Source organism: Propithecus coquereli, unplaced genomic scaffold, assembly GCF_000956105.1.
Source record: "Propithecus coquereli isolate 6110/MARCELLA unplaced genomic scaffold, Pcoq_1.0 Scaffold39, whole genome shotgun sequence".
NCBI classification, from domain to species: Eukaryota; Metazoa; Chordata; class Mammalia; order Primates; family Indriidae; genus Propithecus; species Propithecus coquereli.
The window spans coordinates 6386834-6409656 of record NW_012149618.1 but is presented as its reverse complement, the minus strand read 5'-3'; positions in this window follow the sequence as shown (position 1 = coordinate 6409656).

Below are 22823 nucleotides of genomic sequence, written 5' to 3'. Positions count from 1 at the left end.
CCCCGGGGCCTCCTCCAAGGTCGCCTCTACCTGTGCCTTGTGCCCCTCTGGGTCCCCCAGCCTGCCTCCTCCGCTATCAACCCCGCACCAGCAACCGAGTGGCGTGAAAATCTCTCCTGGCCTAACTCAAAGAAGAAAGCCCTCCCTTGAGTCCGAACTCCGCTTTCACTCTGACCAACTGCTCCCCTGAAGCACAGAGGCTGTTCCCATGGACTCTGGTGGTAGATAACGCAGGTTCAAATCCCGGCTCCTATGGCTCTTAGCTGTGTGACTAGGGACAAATTACTTAACTTCTCTGAATTCAATTTTCTCCTCTGTCAAGGGGCTATTAATCACACCTACCTAATAATTTTATTGTGAGATTAAACGAAATGATTCATTTGAAGTTCTGAGCACAGAGCCAGGCACGTATCATGTCCTTGGAAATGTCTGTTGTCCTTATAGTCCATTGAGAGGATGAAATTTTGGGTCCCAGAGCAGAGGGAAAGGCCTGTGAGTGTGAAGGGATGACCCCTTGTCTTACTTTCCTCAGGCTACTGTAACAAAATACCACCAACTATGTGACTTAAGCAACAGACATTTCTTTCTCATGGTTCTGGGGGCCGGGAGCTCAAGGTCAAGGTGCAACCGATTCTGTGTCTGACGAGGGCTCACTTCCCGGGTTCACAGACAGCCACCTCCCCTCTGTGTCCTCACGTGGCAGAAAGAGGACCAGAGAGCTCTCTGGGGTCCCTTGTAAAAGGGCACTAATCCCACTCATGAGGGCTCCACTCCCGTGACCTAACCATACCCCAAGGCACCATTCCCTAACACCCTCACGCTGGGGCTTAGGATTTCAACATATGAATTTGGGGGACAAAAACTTTCAGTCCTTTATACCCCTCAATTCTCAGAGGTCCCTTAAAGGCCAGGCTGGGGCCTGAGACTCCCCTGTGGGGTCACCCAGGGCATGGACTTGCGGAGAAGGACCCAGACCCCCTGCAAGGAGGGCTCATTGGTTCTGAGTTGGTGAGGAACCCAGGAGGGAAGTCAGCAGAAAAGGGCAGTGAGGATTGAGGACCCAGGGAAGTGGTGCCCCCTTCTGGTCTGGGCCCTTCTGTCACCGTCATTTCCTGCCGTTTGTGTCCCTTCTCCACCTGTACACAGGAAGTCCACTGTGGGCCCCTGTGTGTGCACTGTCCGTGGCGGGAGGCACTCTGAGGCAGGCCCGAGCAAGAGCACCTGGCCCAGTGTCCCCAGCAGCTCTCTCCTCATGGGGACGCCGTGCCTCACTGACACCCAGGAAATAGCCCCAGCTCGCTTCCTGCCCTCTTTTAGAAACTTCTGGTCTGACCCAGGAAATCTGCTCTTGTGTCTGAATTCTGTCTCTCTTCGCTCCTCAATTTTCAGTTTTGGAGCTGCCGCTAGATGCTGTCGGAACACTGTCCGGCGTGGGTGCCAGTGCCCAGTGTCCTGGCTCCCACCTGCCTCTCCAGCGGGGTCACCTGTGCAGCGTGTGGGGCCTGATCCATCTTGCCAAAGGAGCGGCAGGAGTTATAGACCCCCAGGTGTTCCTCAAAGCACCTGAGCGAGGGGACAGGTGGTGAAGGACCAAAGCAGCTCAGAAAGAATGCTGTGTCAGAAAAGAGGCTCAAATAAAGTACTCTGAGGTTCAAAGGAAGAGGAGAACCCATGGGAGATGAACCGGAAGCATAGAGAGATTTCAAAAAGATGGAGGTGGGGCTGCCTCCTAGACAAGAACAACGCAGGCAGAGGGACAGAGGCAGGAAGGACGGGCCTTTTTCAGGGAATGCGTGACAAGCCAGCCAGCCTGTGGGGTAAGAGACACGGACAAAAGTGGGGGTCAGGTAAGGCCAGAAAAAGGACCCTGAAGCCAGGCAGAGGATTTTGCATGTAATTGGGTAAGTCATTGTGAGCCATGGATGGTTGTGGAGCAAGGCAGTAGCACTGAGCAGTGTTAAGAGGGGGAAGACAGGCTGGGTAGCAGGGAGGAAAGTGGTTTACAGCTGAGATTCTGTAGAGGCAGGACCCATTAGGCCTCCAGAAATGTTATGAGGGCAGAACTAGGTCACTGTCAGTCATGGTGGAAAAAGACAATGGCTATGAGAGATTGTGGGGTGGGGGTGGGAAGCAGCGGAGAAGAGGGAAGAGAGAAGATGGAGCAAGGCCAGAGAACGGCCTTCACGCCAAGTAGGTCCTGCCAAGCTTACTGAGTAAACACCTTCACGGCGCCCACATTTAATTGATCTGTTTGAGTATCTGATAACCAGGCTTAATTTCTTAATTATAAAACATTTTAGACACACAAAAGAGGAAACTAGTAGCACAGCAACCACGCATACAGTGCTTGCTCTGTGCCTGGCATTGCTCTTGGAGTTAGCCAACCCTCGTGAAAACAGGGGCTATAATAATACTAGCTATTCCTGTTATCTCCATCTTCGAAGTGAGTAACTTCAGGCCATGAAGGTTAAGTAGCTTGCCCAGAGTCACACAACGTGCAACAGAAGTGAGATTCAAGTCCGGGAAGTCCATTCCGAGTTCCGTGTTCATAAGCACGAGGCTCTGCCGCTTCTCACACTGAGGGTAAAATAATGAACACTTGAGTTCTCACCTGAAAGAAAATGCCACAAATGCAGCTGGAGTCCCTGGCGTAAAACTCCCTAATGGGCTGCCTTTTCAGCTGGAGCCTTTCTGTACCTTTAACAACTGTCAGCCACACTGACCCTCGGATTCGCTCACTCGTCAGTCATTCGCTAGGTAGGGAAGGGAGAAGGGATGTAGCCTTTAGTGAGCTGTTATTATGCGCCAAAGCTATGCTTATTTGCTTCACATACACTCTTATTTATTGCAAACGGTATTCCTCTGGGGTAGGTATCATCATCACAATTTTACGGCTGAGGAACTTGAGTCTCAGAGAAGTTAAATAACTGGTCAAGGTCGTCCAAGTGACAAATGGCAGATTGGGAGCCTATTTTCAGTGGCCATGCCTCCCAAGTACGCAGCAATTCAGCCCCCCAAAGGTACATGCAAATCACTGGGCAATAAATATTAACTAGCCACCTGTTCCATGGCAGGCACTGAGCCGGGAACGGGCCTCCGGTCCCTGCCTTCAAGGACAGCAAGCAGGGGAGAGAAACGGGTTTTATCTTAGCGAGAAAGTCAGGCAGAGAACAGCAGAGCAGAGTGGGAGGAGGATGTGCTTGGTAGCATCATGATGACAGAGGTCACTTGAGCCCAAGGGCCACAGAGAAGGGAAGGGGGAAGCTTCGCAGGGGGGAGGCTGGGCTGTGAGGCTGTTAGGACAAGAGGAGGCGAGGGTGGGATTGCAGACGCAGGAGCCCCCTTGATTCTCCACGCTGTCTCTGAGTACCCGGGTCAATCCTCGCTGTAATATCCCTGGGGCATTATCTTTGTCAACTTTGGATTATTCATTTGGAGGTTGGAGAAGAATATGGGACCAAAGGCTGAGCTCTCCTCAAGGAAATGCTTTCTCGGCCCTCCAGCAGGAGGAGTGCAGGACGCTAGGTGTCCCGTTTGTGTCCTCACGGAACACTTTGTGTCTCCGTGTCCTTCTGTGTCCCACAGCACCCTCTGCCTAGCCTGTCCTGGTGACACTTCCTCCACTCTGCACTTCCTCTGTTGTGTGTCTGTCCCTCCATGCCCATTTGTGTATAAGACCCTGAAAACGTGGGACCCGCACTGCACTGGCAGGGTCTGGCTCTCCAAGGGTGCTTGTTGAACTGAACCACCTGAATGGCCCAGGCCTTGACTTCTAGATGAAGCTGCTCCTTCCTCCGCTCCTGGCCTAATGGGCTAGGGCAAGATTGTTCCTCTGTCTGGAAGAGTCCCTTGCACCTTGGACAGCACGAAGTGGCCATGGTTCATTCTAACCACCAAGAATTTTTTCTGCTGGATGGTGAAGCTGATGGAGAACTTTTGACAATAGCCTGTGTCCATGGACAAGCAGGTGCTCTGAGCTGCTGCCCTGGAGCCCTGACGACACAAACCTCACAGGAACCTCAGGGGCTTCCAAAGCTACCTGCAGGGAGCAGGCTCAGAGGGGTGCCTCTCCTCCCCACCCCCCGCTGTCCTTGGGGTTCCCCAGCATTCTGCCTGCGCAGCCTGACCACCTAAGGATGGCAGAGCAGTAGGCCAGGAGTGCAAAGGGATGGCCACACACCACCCTCCCCTGCCACAGCTGGCTTTGGGATATGCAGACTGTGTCAGCTTCCAGGTTAACTGCCAACCATGCTGGCCACGGGCAGGCATGTTCCAACCACAGGAGGTAGTTCAGATTCCAGAACCAGACGCTACAATGCCGGGAGCATGACTTGAAGGTTAAGTCCCTTCCTCTGCTAAGAATTCGCCATTATAAAACAAGCCGTTCCTGTAAAAACCAGATTCGATTATCTCTGCATCTTCTCTGTCAATTCTTTCTAATTTCAACAGCCCAACTGTATTACCCTGAATCCTGTATTTCTACGGCAGAATGAAAGAAAAGTCTAGAATACTAAGCATGAACAGAACTTTGAAAAGAGCATCTCTAGTCCAACCCCAACTTCTTGACAGGCGTGTGCCCAAATTATAGCAGCCACTTGCTTTCATTTTAAAACGTCTTTAGAAATCATTCTTCACTTGCTCAAATCAAATCAATACTTAGTGGATGCCTATACGTTCACGTAACCAGGTCTACTGAGGCTACAGTGGGATAAGATCCTCAGGCCTACCTGTAACTGCCCCAGGAGGATGGTGGTGTTATCTGACCCACAGCGCTCAGAGCAGTGCAGTAATTTGTCCAAGGACACACAGTAAGTACAGGAAGGGGGGCGGCAGGCAGGACTGGAACCCGTTCAGCTCCACATCCCAGGCCTCTGTTCTCCTTCCTTTTCTTCAAGAAAGTTTCACTTTTTAGAAAACCTAATCAAGAAAAACGTGAGAACAATATTATATATAGTGTAACTAAGAAGTTCAAAGTATAACACATTTTAAAATTGTCTTTCCCCTTTGTGAGAAGAAAAACTGAGGTTTGGAGATGATAATGACTTGGCCAGTTTGACAAAAAGTAGATTGAACCCACTAAAAGGCTGTAACAGCCACCTTTGTCTCTTTAGAAAACTTGAATTTTTATTTTTATCAAAGTTATATCTGTTCAAAGTAATGTTTCCATATAGAAATTCCCTATTCCTCTCGCTCTCCCCAGAGACAACCACCCTGCACACTTCTAGGTCCTTCTCCTGGCATTTACCACCATAATTTAAAAATTATTCTGCTGTGTCTTGAAATATAAGTTTTAGACCTTATCTATTGACTTCATGCCATGGTAGAGAAGGATTTAGTTTTTCCACACCATTGCCCACATTCTTCTCCTTGTATTCCTGTCACACATTCATAAAATAATTTTTGGTAAAATTGATAATCAGCATTTACATACTGAGCCAAATAGTGAATTACAACCAAACCTCCTTTCTTGGACGATCTTTTTTATTTTTCCTGGAATTAATAATTGCCTCAATTTTTTTTCACTGCCCTGGTTTTCTGTGAATTTTTTACACTTTTCTCCAAATTTTCCACCATGTCATAATAATACTTTCCGTAAACTCAATCAAATCATCATGCCCTTTTTTTTCTTTCCCTCGAGAGAGTTCTCACGCCCAAGGCTCTCTGACCAAAGGGTCCAACGTTACTAGTTGCTTTCTGCGCATGCTGCATAGCAAACATCCTAGGAATTTCCTTCTCCAACCTCCAGTTTTGGTTTCCCTCTTTCCTGGATCATATATTTTCTTATTTCTTGATTTCTTGATTTGTTTTTTGCCATAGAACATCCTTGAGTACATTCCTAAGAATTTTTTGAATTTGAATTTGTAAAGGTAAAAATTTTGAACCTGAAAAATGTCTTTATTCTAGTTCACATTTGTCTTCTACTTTGGTTGTGTATTAAATTCTAAGGTGAAAATCATTTCCATTCAGAATCGCGAAGGCATTGTTGTCAAGTACTATGAAGAGTTTCGAGGTTTCGCCCTACTTGCACGCTAACGAATTAGCCTGCCACAGTTTCATGGATGCTGGTAGATGACACAAGATTCCTGCATCAGTAATAAAGGGCAGCTTATTACTCACAAAAATGGGAGAAGTCAGGATACCGGCATTTTTTGTACTAATTCCCCTAACCCCAATTCTCACGGGGTCATGTAAAGAGAGCCAGATGGCACCTGCACACACACACACACACACACACAAATGAGTTGCATTACAAGAGAGGAACCCTGGGCTTAAGGAACCCAAATCTTTTATAATGGGCATGCCCGCCTTTCGCTCTGGAGAAAAACAGTCTTCCAAGGCTGTTCCCTATAAAACGTGCTTGAGAAGGTAGTCCAAGACAAAAGGCAGTCAATGCCACGATCACAAGGCATTCAGACATGCACAACACACAATAAATTGTCTGCCAAAAATTGTTTCATTGCCTCCTAGCCTCTGCCCTGCCCCTGAGCAGTCTGATATCAGTGTAATCATTTTCTTTAGTTTGTTATCTTCCCCCCTGCTTCTCTGGAAGCCTTTAAACTATCTCTTTATACCTGGTCTTCTGATTTTTCCAAATTCCAATTTGGAACCCCTTACATGCTATATTTCTGGAGGTTTTTCCTTATACTATTTCTTTGACTGTTAGATGGTTTCTTTCCCTTTGTACACCCTTATGGAATTCTCTAGTTGTCTTTTATCTGTTGGTTTGCTTTGTTCTTTTTCAGGTTGGAGGATTTCCTCGAAATTCTAGTAATTTATGGCAGTAAGTGTCCACTTCAGCATGAGACACTAAGACAGCTAGAAATTCTGTGTGCTCAGGCGGAGCATGCCGTCCGGTGAGCTGAGCCATAGGGTGGTCAAAGGGGATCTGGCCTTTTAGTGGGGGGATCCCAACAGTCAATATTGGTGGGCATTTGCCCCTCAGTTTCTCTACAGAACAATCTATCAGTTTCCTGCCTGGGAGATTTATGTCAGCCTTGGCTTTCTGGACATAAGGGAGAGAAAGAGAGCTGAGGCCGCCACATTGCAGCAAGCACATTTTCATGAAGAAAAACAAATAAATATTTCTCATAAACCAAAGCTTCTTGACATGGGTGTCCTCCCAGTGGTCTCCTCTCGCTCCCAGCCTCTCAGGGGGTGGGTCTCAGTTTAGAGCCTTAGATTTCTATTGAAAGGTAGGAGAAAATCCTCTAGAAATTGAATCAACAGGGGGAAGGATTCAAAACCTTACCCATTCGTACTAATTGTACTCTCGTGCTCAGACACTGCTACTCTTTGTGGGTCTGTTCGAAGGTGCAAAACTGAGGCAGGACATCCTGGAGCGAGACCTGGGGCCCTCAGGACTACATTTCCACGCGGAGCTTTCTTCAGAAAACGGCTGCTGCCCTTTTTGTTTTTATATAAGCTGAGCTTGACCTTGGCTTCTTCAGCCTCAAGGTGTTGTTTGCTCTTCTTTTTAAAACTCTTTTTCCCACAAAGTGTTTGTTTTATCACACTCACTTTCTGAGCATCTGGTTCATGTGCCTCGAAGACCCCCTGCCTCTCAGTAAACCTTCATTAAGTCTCTAATTAAGTTTCAAGGCCACCGCTGTTACCGGCCTTCTCTAGTCGTCACCTGGTGGGCAAAGGCACTCACGCAGCGGGAAAGCCGGGATCTCTCCTGACAGCGCATCTGACTTACTCCCTCACAATCCGAGGCTGGAGTCTGGGGACCTGTATCTAAGTGATGCTGGTGGGCTACTAGTCGACAGGGGTCTGTGCGCCCTCGCCTCCCACACCTAATGCCTGAATCTGGGGTTCCGATGCCGTAGGCCACATGGCCCTGATGCCAACCACCCACCCGTTTGAACCTCTGCTGGCCCACCGCCCCGGCTGGACAACAGACCTTGAACTTGGCATCATCACTCAGCTGTGGCCCTCCCACCCCGACTCTTCCTTGTCCTCACACTTGCTTCCTGGTCTTGGGCTGGCCATATGGACTTTCCTACCCTTGCCAAGGCTCCTATCCTGACCTCTCACCTTTTACCTGCCACCACCCACACACCAAGTCCTAACATCTTTCCCCACTCTGCCCGGACCATCCCGATGCCGCCTGTGCCCCAGGTCCCATAAGTAGAAAGGATGCTCTTGGGTAGAACAATGTGTGGTCTAATGAGAGATGCAGACAAGGACCACTGAGGAGGAAATGATGACTCCAGACTGGCATGTCAGGGAGGTTTCACACTGAAATGAGATTTGAGTTAGACTTTTAGTGGAAGAACATGTTTGCATATTTGTAGAGGAAGGGGAAGTCAAATCTAGAAAATATTTAACAAATGCCTCCTGCTATTATCATACAGGTACTATTCCCAATACTATTGCTACTAATAACCACATATCTCATCATTGGATCCCTAGTATAGGATAAGCAGAGCATATGTATTTATTTACACATATAAGTATGTAAATATTTATAGCTGTATATTTATTTATGCATATATTTATTTACATATATAAATATGTAAGTATTTATATGACTTTTCAACAACCCTACAAGGGAAGCATGATTATCCCCACTTTAGAGATGTGGAAAATGAGGTACAGAGAAGAATGGTTTCCTTAAGACCTCAAGATTACTAAGTACCAAAGGGAAGACTAGCAGCCCAGTCTCCTGGGGCTTCTTTTAGTTTTTTTTTTTCAGTACGCCCCCAAGGCTTCCCTGAAATTGAAGAAGGCAGCTCTCTCCTCTGGGAGGAACCGTCTCCTCTCTGTCTCCCCAAGGAGACATATATAAATAAAGTTCAAGTCAGATCACACTATCTCCCCCCAGCAGGTAGACTGGCAGGCTCTTGCCTCGCTGGTGACCATTACTCTGGTAGGTGAGGTGCGGCCAATTGTGACATTGATGATTTGGTGGCCAGGACAGCTGTCCTAAGGGCAAGGTGGCATGGTGACACTGTGGGATCCTTTCCTTCCACACCCCTGCTTTTCATCCTCCATAGCTTGCTGAGACACCTGCTCCAAGACTAAAAATACTCACGGTTCGATGCAGCCCCAGATCCGAATCATTCTGTAAAACATGTTAAGTGTTATTAGAGTTAGGCAGGCAAGAAAATATTTGACTTTTGTTGTAATGAAAGCTATTTTTAACATTTAAAATATAGAAAACAACCACACTTCTGCACTTCAGACTCCAATATTTGCCAGCATGCTGCAGTACGAAGGCCTCTAAGCACACACTACATGAAAATCTAGGTTTACAGAAAGGCTAAATTAAAGAAGACTATTTGTGTACAGGATGGCTTTGTACAGAAATTCCGGTAGTTCAAAAACCTGAATCCCAGGTCGAGCCCTACCGCTTACTTGCATAACCTCTCGGCACCTCAGTGCTCATCTCTGCAAGATGGAGACATGTAGTATTCAGCTGTTTCACCTGTCCCCCGAGGCTGTCAGGAGAGTCTGATGAGATATGGATTGTAAGCTGGAGATGCTACAGAAAAGTAAGGTAATTTTGATGGGAGAAGTGGAGGGCTGGGGTGGGGGGAGAAGTCTCTGTCCAGGAGTGGTACCGCCAGGGCACTGGGGGGGCCAGCCTTTTACCTAGTCAAGCTCGTGAACAGTCTAGCCTCGGTCCCACAGCAATTGGAATAGGAGCTGTTCCAAGCTCCATTATCCTGCACAGCATCACCCCGCAGCCCTGCTATTCAGTTAAATACCGCAGCTCCTGAGTACATTTTAATTTCTGATCATTAGTTACAAGATTTTCTTGTTAATTCTGATTCAGCAGATTTTGCTGAGACAGCTCTATTTTCCCCCTTTATTTTGGTCGCGCTGCACAGAGCCTAACCAGACAGACAATAAATCCGGGTGGCTAACCTCCCTCCGGGGAATGAATCATCTGCAGCTCTGAAAAGGACACAGCCGCAGGGGTGGTGACAGGAGGGGTCCTCCTCCCAGGCTTCCTTACAGGTAACTCTGGGGTATCTTTGCGATTCTACCCCCAGGACACAAACCTGCAAGTGATTATACTGGAAGATAGAGTAATGCCACCCAACCCCGGCCCACCCCCGAACTCCACAGCAGGCAAACCAGGGGCACAGGGGCTGGGAAGGGGGGGACAACTCATGACAACTCAACAAAATAAGCTTCCTGATCTCTGCCTGTTTTATTAGATCACGGGTATCATGTGACTGAATTTGCTGTAGATTTATCTAACCTGGGAGGCACCAACAGAATTTTGCAACTGGCAAGATTGGTATAGGGACCTGCACCCTCCTCCTCCTCTCCTTCCTTCCTTGTGCCTAGTTGCTTGCCTATGGCCATTGGCAAAGATAGATCTATTGTGCTCCTTTCTGGTAGGCCACCAACCCATGCCACAACCCTGGACCTAGGAAAATGGTAAGCTCGTTCATACTAAATTGTTTTTCTGGTTGTAATACCTTTCCCAGGGAACAGTGGTATTTTTAGACATTACTATTAATAACAAGAGCTAACACTTACGGAGCATTTACTATGTGCTGGCCACTCTCCTTAACCCTTTCGGTGTATTAACTCTCTTCATTGCCACGTCAACCCTACAAAATAGGTGTAATCATTACAGTATCGCCATTTTACAGATGGGGAAACTGAGGCACAAAAAGGTTAAACAGTTTTCTATAGTCACCCATGTAGTAAGTGGCAGAGCTGGAATTGGGTCCCCAGTTCCAGAGTCCACGTCCTTAGCAACTGTACTTTATTGATGAAACCCATTTTTGCCTCAAGATACTGCTGGAGTGGCCTGGTGCAGTAGCAGGATAGCTAAGTCTCAGGGGAGAGAAAGGCCCTGGCTAAGGACCAATCACAGGGATAAGGCTGGAACTGCAGGAACAGACCTTGCTGGCTGGCTGAGAGGAAGTCCCATGTAGTGGATTCCAATGCCGGTCAAGAAATAGCAGCCCAAGCAAGCAACCCACATCATGGAGGCTGACACAAGGTGGAAGCTGTCCCAGACCAACAGGCCATGCAGGGCAAGTAACCCTCAGCAGTACAGGCATCAGGGACAGCTGCTTGCAGGCTACAAGTCCCAGGTTGGACCCCTAGCTGAGGTGGGCTTGGGAACAGGAGTCAGTATTAAGTTAGGTGACCCTTCCTCATACCATATACAAAAACTAGCTCAAAATGGATCAATGACCTAAATATAAAAGCCCAAATCAAAAACTCTTAGAAGAAAACATAGGAGTGATTCTTCATGACCTGAGATTTAGCAATGATTTCTTAGATATGACACCAAAAGCATAGGTAATAAAAGAAAAAAATAGATACATTGGACTTCATCAAAATCAGAAAATTTTGTACATTGAAGGACACTATCAAGAAAGTGAAAAGAAAATCTACAGAATGGGAGCAAATATTTGCAAATCATATATCTAATAAGGGTTTAGTATCCAGAATATATAAAGAGCTTTTACAACTCAACAACAAAAAGACAACCCAGTTAAAAGATAGGCAGAATTAAATAGACATTTCTCCATAGAAGATATATGGCCAAGAAGCATATGAAAAGATGCTGAACACCATTAGTGATTATAAAAATGCAAATCAAAACTATAATGAGCTACCACTCATTAGGATGGTTATAGTTTTAAAAAAATATTTAAATTAAAAAAAAAAAACAGAAAATAAGTGTTACCAAGGATGTGGAGAAATTGGAACCCTTATGCATTGCTGATAGGCATATAAAATGGTTGAGCTGCTGTGGAAAACAATTTGGTGGTTTTTCAAAAAGTTAAACACAGAGTTACCATTTGACTCAGCAATTTTACCCCTAGCTATATACCCAGAAAAAACTGAAAAGAGATGCTTAAGCAAATACACACACGTGCACATTCATAGCATCACTGTTCACAGCAGCCAAAGTGGAAACAATCCAAATGTCTATCAGCAGACGAATGGATAAACAAATTGTGGCACATACACAAAGTGGAATATTATTCAGACATAGAAAGGAATGAAGTACTGATACTAGTTACAAAGGGTCTCCTATGGTGGGATTCCATTTATAAGAAATATGCCGAACAAGTAAAGCCCTAGAGACAGAAGGCAGGTTGGTGGTTGCCAGGGGCCGGGGAACGGGGAGATGGAAAGTAACTGCTTAATGGTACAGGATTTTCCTTTCGGGTGATGAAAATGGTTTGGAACAAGATGGAGGTGGTGGTTGTACAACAGTATGAATGTACTAAAGGCCACTAGATTGCTCACTTTAAAATGGTTAATTTTATGTTTGCGAATATTACCTCAATATATTAAAAAAAAAGAATAATTAGGACCTTAGAGCAATCACAGCATCAGGCAGGGACGGAGACAGGTTGCTGGGTACTTAACAGAGGTATAAACAAGGTGGGGGGCAAGTCTTCGGTTCCTGGCAGCAGCCCAGTTATTCCCTGCAAAGGTGATCTCATGCTAAGCCTCGCCACATAGGGTCAGGGTCCTGGGGCAGGCTTAGCCCTGGAAGGGGACAGGGTCACAGCCAGCAGGGCAGGTGCACTGTGAGCAGCTGGGCAGAGAGGAACTTGGGACCCCCTTCCCAGTTAGCAGCAGCTACTCCGAAAGCAAGTGACCAAGGGACTTGGCACAGCTGGGCATCTCCTGCCTCTCTCTCTCAGGTTGTCCTAGAAGCCTGGGGGTTTAGACCTTTGGCTGGTGATGAATCTGAATCACAAAGGAACAGTGGGAGGGGTGGGGAAGGAGGGAATGTTCTGTTGTTGTTTAGAAAATGAACAAAACAGCTGGAGGTAAAGCTTTTGTTACAGGCTGCCATCTCTGATTCATGCGTCTTTATAATCCTGACTACAGTTGGAGCCAGCCAGGAAGAGTGGTTATTCCCTCTCATGCTGCACCCACCAGCATGGGGTTTATTAGAAGCAGACGACCATCTAGCAATGTCAGGAGTGTGCGCATCATTACGGAACAGGCCGCTGTCTGCTTGGACAGCCTCTTCTCCACCTTGGGTGCCTGAGGAGGTGAGTTCAGAAAGGCCAAGGCCCAGCTGAGGAATTCTGGGGCTCCAGGGGGAACTCCTGGCTGCTGGCAAGGACAGAATGTCCAGCCTGGAACATGCATGGAGGATCAGCCTGGACTGAGAGATTGGGGGTCTCCCAACTTCCCTCGTCACCATCAGTTGGGAGTAACAAGAAAGGAGAACTTGTGAAAAGGAGCAGGGGGCCTTTGACACCCCTACCCCTATGTTTCCACTCTCCCCCACTTCCTTGCCAAGGTCATTGCTTCCTCCTTATTTCCCTCTGGTCTGTTTTTTGCCCACAAATCTCTCTGAGTTCATCAACTGTTTCCCTACCCAAATTCTAATGCCGTGGCCAAGCTGAATGACTGTTTGTTTCCGGGGTGGTCCCACCGCCTCTTCCTGTGACTGCCCAGTTTCTGCGTGTTGGGCCCATCCCCTCCGTCTCGGAAGGGCAGTTTGCTTGGTTTCTTCTTGAAGTTTTTCTTGATGGCACAACCAGAGATGTCCTCCCGACCTCTGAACAATCCAGGACCTGTTTGTGCCTGTCTTGAAAGCTTATCCTATTCTGGTTCATATTATGGTTATTTCTGGACTTCTCTTCACTCCCCTTACTAGGCTCTGTGGATCCACCTCTGATCATCTCACCTGCACAGGGCCTGACACGTGGGAGACCGCAGGTGTCCGTTGGATGAATGGATAGACGAATGAATGAATCCTTCCTCCACAACACTGATGAACCATCCAGGAATCCCCATGACACCAGCTGTGGTGTCCTGCAGAGAGCCCTTCTATAGAGTCTCCTTTAGAAAGTGGGTGAGCAGGAAGCAGGGCAGAGTCTCTGGGACCAGGGGAGCGCACTGGCCCTCCCACCATGCCATCACAAGGGGCAAGGCCTAGGAAAGTAAACACAAACGGAGGGGATGAATTTATTTTTATAAAAACTGAGATGAGTCAGTCCTAGGTATGCTGGGACTTCAAGTACATAAACCCTTGGGGAAGGGCAGAGAGCCAGAGGGAGAGGACAGGTGGCAGGAACGTTCAGGGCACAGCAGCTTCCCAGTTCCCGTTGTCCAACTGGGCGGCAGGGGTGTGCTGGGTGGGACTGGGAGGCTGGGGGCAGGGCCAGGCACCCACCAAGTGAGCTAGGCCTCCCGATTGGGGTCCTGTCACAGCACAGGCCCTGGGAGCCCATTCAGGATGGAGGCAGACACTCGTCCTCACGACCCAAGCATCACACAGGGCCCCACAGATGGGGCCAGGGCAGACACCTGATAAGGGTGGGCAGCTTCACTCCTGACCTGGGGTCTAAGCTAGATGCTACCACCATGCCTGGCTGGATGTCAGGACTGGCTCAGGGGACGGGGCCAGGCGTATGCTCTAGGACCCAGATCTCTGCGGGGCAGGGGAAGGAGCACCTGTCCCCAGTACGCTCCCCTAAAACCTCCCTTCCCCCTGAGCCCTTTCGCCACCCCTGAATTCCAACAAACAAGGCAGCAATGGGGAGAAGTGACCCAGCAAAGGAGGAAGGTGAGAGAAGAGAGGCAATGATGGGAGGGTAGCAAAGGCAGCTATAGGCTTTTAGGGACCTCAGACTTGGGCCCTTTGGAGGGGGAGGGCTCACTGAAAATTGACAAATGCATAATTGAATATTGAACCTTGGAAGAGATCCATGCCAGAAAGTGGCCCGAAGCCTAAGCTTTGTCACCTTCCAGGTCAATCAGCCTCTGCCCAGGAGCAGTTTGTATCCAGGGAGGGGTGAGATGGGGGCAATGGGGGCAGGAGACTAAAATATCCCCTAGAAGAGCATGCACCCTCCTCCCCCTCCCCTGCTCCTCTCTAGCAGACCACTCCAGGCTGCCCAAGCTGCCTCCCTCCCCGCCTACCCCCTCCCAATTAAAAAATCTATTCTGTATTTCCTGCATGCAGCACCCTTAATATTTGGTCTGAAAACAATTTGCAATCAGTTGTACTAATTAATCTAATTGAATTTAATTTCCCTTTCTTGGTGTTAGGGGTGAGTGAACTCCATATGCTGACTTATGTAAAGCAATATGCAAATTTGTATCTTGAGCCCAGAACCCTGCAAGTGCTTTTGATTACAAAATAAGGCTACACAGAGGCCCTGGATAAATGAGCCACTCACTGTGGCTTCTGGCCTGACACCCTTTCTCTTCCAGCAGCTCAGAGGCAATATCCCCTTGCTATGCCACCGTGGCTTGGCCACCCTTGTTCCGGCCTCAAACTGCACTGTTGGGTCCCCCAAAGGGTCCCTAGGTACCCAGACAGTGTATTTTCCACTTTAACTCTCAAGAATCTGGGTTCCTCCCCTCCGTTCTGCTGCTGCTCCTTTCCCCGGGTCCCTCCTCAGGCTCAGGAAGGGGTCCTGGCTTTGGCAAGAGGAATTCTGATGAGCACCCTAATGGATGAGGGTAGGGTGGGGGGGGGCTTTGCTGGCTGCCCCAGCACCCTCCAGCAGGGGGCAGCTATGGGGCTTGGCCAGGGGGACCTGGCAAAGTGCAGGGATGCCAGGCTGGCAGCCCCCAACTACTTCTCTCAGCTCCCATGGAGAGGGGGTGTTGCCACTCATGGATGATAAGAGCCATGATGAGCCACAGGCTGACTCAAAGGTCCCATGTGGAGCCCTGTCCTCAAGGGCTGCCAGACCAGGAGGTGCTGAGAAGACACACACCTGGGCACCAAGGCTGTGGCTCAGCAAAGGGCTGTGGCCTTGGGACTTCAGCTCAGTGAAAACCTCAGTTTGGGATTCGATTCCAAATACCCAAGGTGGGGGAGGGGAAGTGCGTGGAGCAGAGAAGAAAGGAGAGTGGCCCTGAGTTAAGATTCACTGAAGCTGGGTGATGGCTCACTGGGGCTTATTAGGCTTTTCATTTCCATATGTGTTTGTAATTTTCCTTAATAAAAGATTTTTTTTAAAGTCCTAATTCGGAAGCTGGATCTAAACACTGACTTTTTATTTCCAACTGAGTGGGAGCTTACAGAGGGAATGAGAATAATTAAAGGAGGCTTTCTTGTCACCCCCCCACCCCGCCACATCTAGACCAGTGTGAACACAGGCTACGCGCTCATCCCACCTCCCCAGCAGGGGAAGGGAGGTGCCGTCTGAGGGGCAGAGGAGCATGTGGGGAGGTGTTGTCCCAGCCACCTGCTGGTCCTGTGGCTCCCCGAGTCCACTCATGTGGCCAGGGGAAGGACAACAATCCTAGCAGCAGGTGCAGCCAGTGAAACGATATCCAGGAGGCCTGGACCGGTAGTGAAACCTTACACAGAGACAAGGAATACAGGTAGGGCAGGAGGTTAGGGGGGTTGAGAAGCAAAGCAAATGTTTTTTCTCAGACAAATTTAATTTCAGGCAACAACAAGAATCCAACTGGAGCTATCCCAGGAGATTGGGAATTTGAACCTAGAGCCCCAGAAAGAGGCGAGAGCTGGAGAGAAAGATCTGGAAGTCACAGGCATGTGTCAGGCCAGTGCAAAGGGAGAGAGGGCCTCCCAGGGAGAAGAAAGGCGAGGAAGGAACCCCAGGGGATGCCAGCCTTTCAAGGGTGGGAGGAAGAAACAGACACAGCAAAGAAAGACTGAGATAAAAAATAAAAGGAGCAATTCAAGCGGAAGAAGAAGAATCAGAAATAATCGTGGAAGCTGCAAGAGGAGGGAATTACGGGAAGAGTGTTTAATGATGCCACATGCTGCAGAGAAGCCCCAAAATGAGGGGCGCAGAAGATTTCACACAAAGGCATCACCATGGACTGTGGCAAGAGTTTAAAGAATTTATGTAAACGCATATCTTTTGCATTCAAAAATCATATAATACTTGAGAAACCATTTTTTCTAAAAAAAATAAAAGCAATTTCCAAGCCTAGGCCTGTTATGCATAAAATCCATCTTCTTCTCTAAAAACACCTTTCCCTCTAGTGTATTAAATGTACCTGAAACATTATTCGAAGGGGATCAAGAACAATGAGCAACTTTCCAATTTAGCCTCTGATGAGAGGAAGAGTTTATTAGTAAGAATAAATCCAGTTGAGAAGGCAGAGGGCAGAAGACAAGAATTGATTAGTTAAGGACAATTTAAAGGGGCCCCAAAGGCACATCTGGCCCCTCTCTCTTCTGTGTAGGACTTTACTGTTGTCATGTTTAAAAAATCTTAACCTTCATTCAATATTTCATTTAAGCAGATTTTATTAAGGGTATACTATGTGCCAGGACATGTTGGAGAGTTAAAAAAAAAAAGAAAAAAGATTAAGACACATTAATTAAGCCATTGAGAAGTCCGCTCAGGTGGGGGATTCCGAAGCCCCCAGGGGCCTTTTATCACAGAGGCTTAGCGTCCGAAGTGGTTTGTTTGCTTGGGGTTAGACAGAGCTGAGCCCCAAGCCCCTGACCTAGGTGGGGGCTCTTCCACAAGCCGGTGGCTGCCTCACACACCTCAGCTGAAATAGAGGCCTCTTACTGCATATGGGCGTTCCGTGTGGCTCAACATCTGGAGGTGCGCCAGGGCTGCAGAGGAAGCCAGACAAAGGCGCCAAAGCAATGACTGGGGGTAGATTCACCAAAGGCCTTTTGTTAACATTTTGCATTGTTCTCTGCCCCCACCCCTCACCCTGGGGTTCCCTCATCTCTTCCAGGTTCAGAGCAAAGACTGCATTAAGACTACTGTCCCCTGGGAGGGACCGAGGCATTTCGGCCAGACTCTGTGGTGCCCACAGAATGGGACTTTGTTCCCACGTGTCTGACAGTCCAGATTCTTGCTCTGTCTGCTCTGAAGGGTCGGCAGGGGATGGGGGTGGGTGTGATTATCCTCTGCAGCTGAGAGAGGTGAAGACGGTAGAGAAGAACCATATCTCCGTGCTCACAGGATAACACACAAGGGACAAGTCTCGGGTGGGGGAGACATTAAACTCCTGGCAGGAAAATAAAAGCTGAGGACCGTCCAACTCCCTACCCTTGGAGCTGCCTCTGCAGCAGAGGGTAAGGCCTGAGTGGCAGTGCTGAGACAGGGGTGAGGAGAGCAAAGCACTTGTCTCAGGCACAAAATGTAAGAAGTGCCAAAGAATTTGGTAATTAAGAGAAATCATATTTTAATGCAATATTATTAACAAAATCAAGATTAATACAAAGGTTAATGCTGATAAAGCATCACAATTTTAACTAAAGACAGAATCAATAGGTCAGGACAGACAGGGTGAGAGTTGCCCCAAACCAGGTGGGAAGTGCTGAGGTTGTTCCTAGGGCATGCCCCTCTTTCTAACGATAAAATTTGATTAAGTTTCCTTCCTCTGCTTAAAAACCTCTCTTGTTCACCAAAGCAGAAAGCCAGTTCTCCACCATGCAAGTGCAGCCTCCCCATGGCACAGTGCACTCTAGCCACAACAACCTGCCTTCTGTTCCCAGGACATGTGACCTCTTCTCTGCCTCAGGACCTTGGTACATGCTGATTCCTCTGTCTGCAGCTTCCACCAATGATTCTTGTAAGAGACTTACTCTCATCCTTCAAGTCTCAACTCAAATGCCCTTTCCTAGAACTCTTCCCTTCCACCCACAGGATTTAAAATAGACCTCCCCAACATACTGGCAGGCACACCACCCTCTCACCTGTTCCGTAGCACGTTTCACAATGTCTAGTGATCTTGTCCACTTGATAATAATCTCTGCTGCTAGAATGGAAGCTCCATGCAGGGAGGAAACTAGTCCAACATCTCTGTGGCACTATAGACCCTAACACAATGCTTGACACATGGTTAGTGCTCAATAAATATTTGTGGGCTAAATCGTTGAATGGAACTCCAGTTCAGGTGTTGCCTCTTCTCTTAGGGCTCTAGGATACATGTCCTCACCATTGCTACCAAAGAAGTCATCTGTGTCCTTGGAGCACCCTGTGTGACATTTGTATGATTACATTGTAGTTATCTGTGCACCTGGCCAGCTCCTCTGTGAAATTCTAATCTCCTAGAGCTCAGGGTCTGATTCCCACTCACCTCAATGTCCTTGTGCCCAGCACGAGGCCCGGCATACTGCCTGACGACAAGAGATGCCCAAATAAATGTGAGCAAATGAAATCGACATCAGACCAGGGTACCCAGGTTCACATTAGACACGTTCTGGAAAAATTAGATCTAATTACAATTTTGCAAATCGAATAATATTTTAATGGCAGCAGGTAGGTGCGCTGATAATAGGACCCTATGAGGAATCTTACTGTAGACAGAATCACCCCTACCTCATCTCTAGTTTTTAATTTTTGATTTTCATAAGCTGGATCAGGTCTGTCCTAAGCCTATGCACATTCTCCAGAGCTTTCAAATATGATGTGTCCTCAGTTCCACACAGGTTCTTATTAGACGCCCAGGAACTTGGTCATTACCTCATTCGTATATTTTTGGGGATCCTCAAGATAATCTCTAGTTTCCTCTAATTAAGTTCTCTTTGCCTGAGAAAGCACATGTTTATGGGCACCCTCTGGTCCGTGCAAGAGCCTTGTTTGATCTCCACTGCACAGGAAGAGGTGGCACCATGGAACCAACCGCATACCTGTGGTACCTGAGCTGACCGGCCCAGTGCCGGGATAACTGTGCACACACCAGGCTTCCATGTCACCAGGGCCCGTGGCTGGCTGTGCTCTTTCTCAGGGAGCCTTGCCACTGCCCGTGGGCCCCCTCCGAACCTCTCCTACTTGTTTCACGGCCTGGACTTTCTCCATCCCACACAGGCCTCCCCAGTGCCTTATGGTTCAGACGGCTGGGGCAGATGGAGAGGAGCGCTGGCGCTCTAGGGTCTTGGATCCTGTGAGTTCACTGCCCAGCACCCCAGGCCCCAGCCCCACCCAGGGTAGCACAGTCTGAGTGCAAAGAAGCATGCTGGCCTTGTGGCTGAGATTGTACTCCAGGGTCCCCAGTCTCACCCTGCAGGGCTCATTGGGAGACACTTGCAAACAAAGTCGGATTCAGATTCAGATGTTAGGATTTACTGAGCTCCTCTTATAAACCAGGCTCTGTGTTACGTGCATTTGTGTATGTGAAAATTCATGGCATCGTGGGCAAGGCAGGCCGGAAATCCAATGCAAGGTTCCCCTTACTAGCTGTGCTATAGTAAGCAAGGCAGCCGTATTTGTTTTCTGTCTCCACTATATTTCTACATGACAGAGCATGTGAAATTTAGCGGTAAGTTTTGGTTAGAGCTTAACTATTTATTATTGCTCCAGAGAGCAAATAGCAACTCTCGTGGTTAGAGGAATCAAGCCCCGAGTTCCCTGCCCCCCCTGCTCTGTCATGTATCTGTGCAGGGATGCTTCCTCCACCCTGCTCACGCCTCCTCCGGCGCATACTCTGCAGCGCCTGCAGACAAAAATCCTTCACTTCTGTCCTCCACTTTTGGATAGTTCATAATTCAAGAAAGAATTCAGACTCAACTTTTGTTGAGCTCTTCTTGGGTGCCACATGTTCTGCTAGACATTTTCATTTCCTTCATTCTATTCGCAGCACAATGCTTTGTTATTGTGACTATTTTAAAGTCAGAGGAACTGATTTCTATAAATTGACTATGATGTGGAAGAGCCTGAATTAAAATCCAGGCCTCCTGACTCCCTAGCCATGACACTTGTTCTACATGCACCATGGTGAGTAAAGGCTGTTTGGGCTAAAATAGTGCATAGAACATTACAGTGGGAAAAATAGTCCAGGCGAATTGGTCCGGGGACGGTTGTGTCATGTGTACCCGGCAATGAGGACACTACAAGTTCTAAATACGGAGGCTTACACAATAATGTGTAGGTAGATACCACCTGGAAGTGATTTTTTAACTCCACATTTATATTTGTCTTTGATCCATCTGCAAATTTTCTCTGAGGCTATTCTCTATGTCTGTTTCAAGTGTGAAATTGAAGCTATTTTACTAGCCAGTTCAAATAGGTTGTGATCAGAATAGATGTAGAAATGAGCTCTTCAGGCACAGTGTATAAAGTAATAAGAAAATCTGGCAGCCTGAGCAAGAGTGAGACCCCATCTCTACAAAAAAATAGAAAAATTAGCCAGTCACAGTGGTGCACCCCTGTAGTCCCAGCTACTCAGGAGGCTGAGGCAGGAGGATCCCTTGAGCCCAGGAGTTTGAGTTGCAGTGAGCTATGATGATGCCATGGCACTCTAGCCGGGGTAACAGAGCAAGACTCTGTCTCAAAATAAATAAATAATTCCTTCAAAAGTCTGAATAAGAAAAGAATTCACAAAAGAGGAAAAAAATACTAATGATGTTACTTACTGAAAGGTGTTTGTTTTCAGTAATGGTAGGGTAGCTTATTTTAGACTAACCATTCTTCAGGTAGAATTATGAACTCTCAGAAAGCAAACAAACACTACCTGAAGGCACTGAAAAGTGATTAATAGCAGGCAACTGCTGGAGAATTAAACCTTGCAGGAAGGAAATTGTGCTGGTGAGAGTCACATTTACGTAGCTTTTCACCTAATAGCACCTCCCCTTCACCCCATAACTCAACAAGAAACCCAACCTTACAAGCCTGAGGAAGCAAAGAACAGACTCCAGGCCTGCCAAAACAGGTGGGAATTGAGAAGAGAAATCTTAGAAAAGAGGAAGCCACAAAAGGTGGAGACCCAAAATATTCTTATAAATTCTGCCCAAATTTTTAATGAACTCAAAGTATACATGTGTGTGGGAGACTCCAAGAAGCCCACCTAGAAAGTTAAAAGAACAGAGCAGTGAAATCAGCTGATAACCCCCTTCAGGCAAGACAGTTTGGAATTTGAGTGGAGTCATGTTAACTGCCTGCTGCAACAAAATTCGATACACTAGAAAACAAGATATCAAATCAGAGTTTCTGCAGCATGTCATCCACAGTATCTGGGATAAAGTTAAAATGTTTTAGACATGAAGAAACAGGAATTGTGACACATAGTCAATAGAAAAAACAGACAATAGAAACTGACCCCAGTAGTTGCAATAGTAGAAAAGGACTTAAAACAATTATTGTAAATCTGTAGAGGACTTAAAAGAAAATATACAGATAATAAATGAAAAGATATGAAACCTCAGCAGAGAAAACAGGACCATTTGAAAGAAAAAAACCAAATGGAATATCCAGAATAAAAATATATAATAATTGAAATGAAAAACTTACTGGTTGGGCTTAATAGAAGATTGTAGATGACATAAGAAAGAGTTAGTAAACTTGACGTTAGATCAACAGAAATTATCCATGCTAAAAAACAGAGAGAAAAGTATTAAAAAATATTAACAGAGCCTCTGAAATCTATAGGATAATATAAAGCAGTGACACATAACACAGCACGTGTAAATGAAATGTAGAAAAGGAGAAAAAGAAAGAGGCAGAAAAAATATTTGAAGAAACAATGGCTGAATATTTCCCAAATTTTGTACAAATATAAAATCCTTCTCACACAAAAAATTCTTAATCCAGGTGGTTTCACTGTTGAATTTTATCAAATTTGAGGAACACATAATGCCAATCTTATCCAAATAAATAGAGGAGGAGGAAAAACATCCCACTACAGTTTATGAGGTCACCATAAGTCTGGTACAAAAATCTGACAAAATCTTTACTGTAAAATAAAATTATAGACCAATATCCCTCATGAACATGGCTACAAAAATCATAAAGAAATATTAGCAAAGCAAATCCAGCAAAAAGATAATCTATCATGACTAAGTAGGGTTTTCTCGAGGAATTCAAGGTTGTTCCAACATTTGAGCATGTGAAATTTAGCGGTAAGTTTTGGTTAGAGCTTAACTATTTATTATTGCTCCAGAGAGCAAATAGCAACTCTCGTGGTTAGAGGAATCA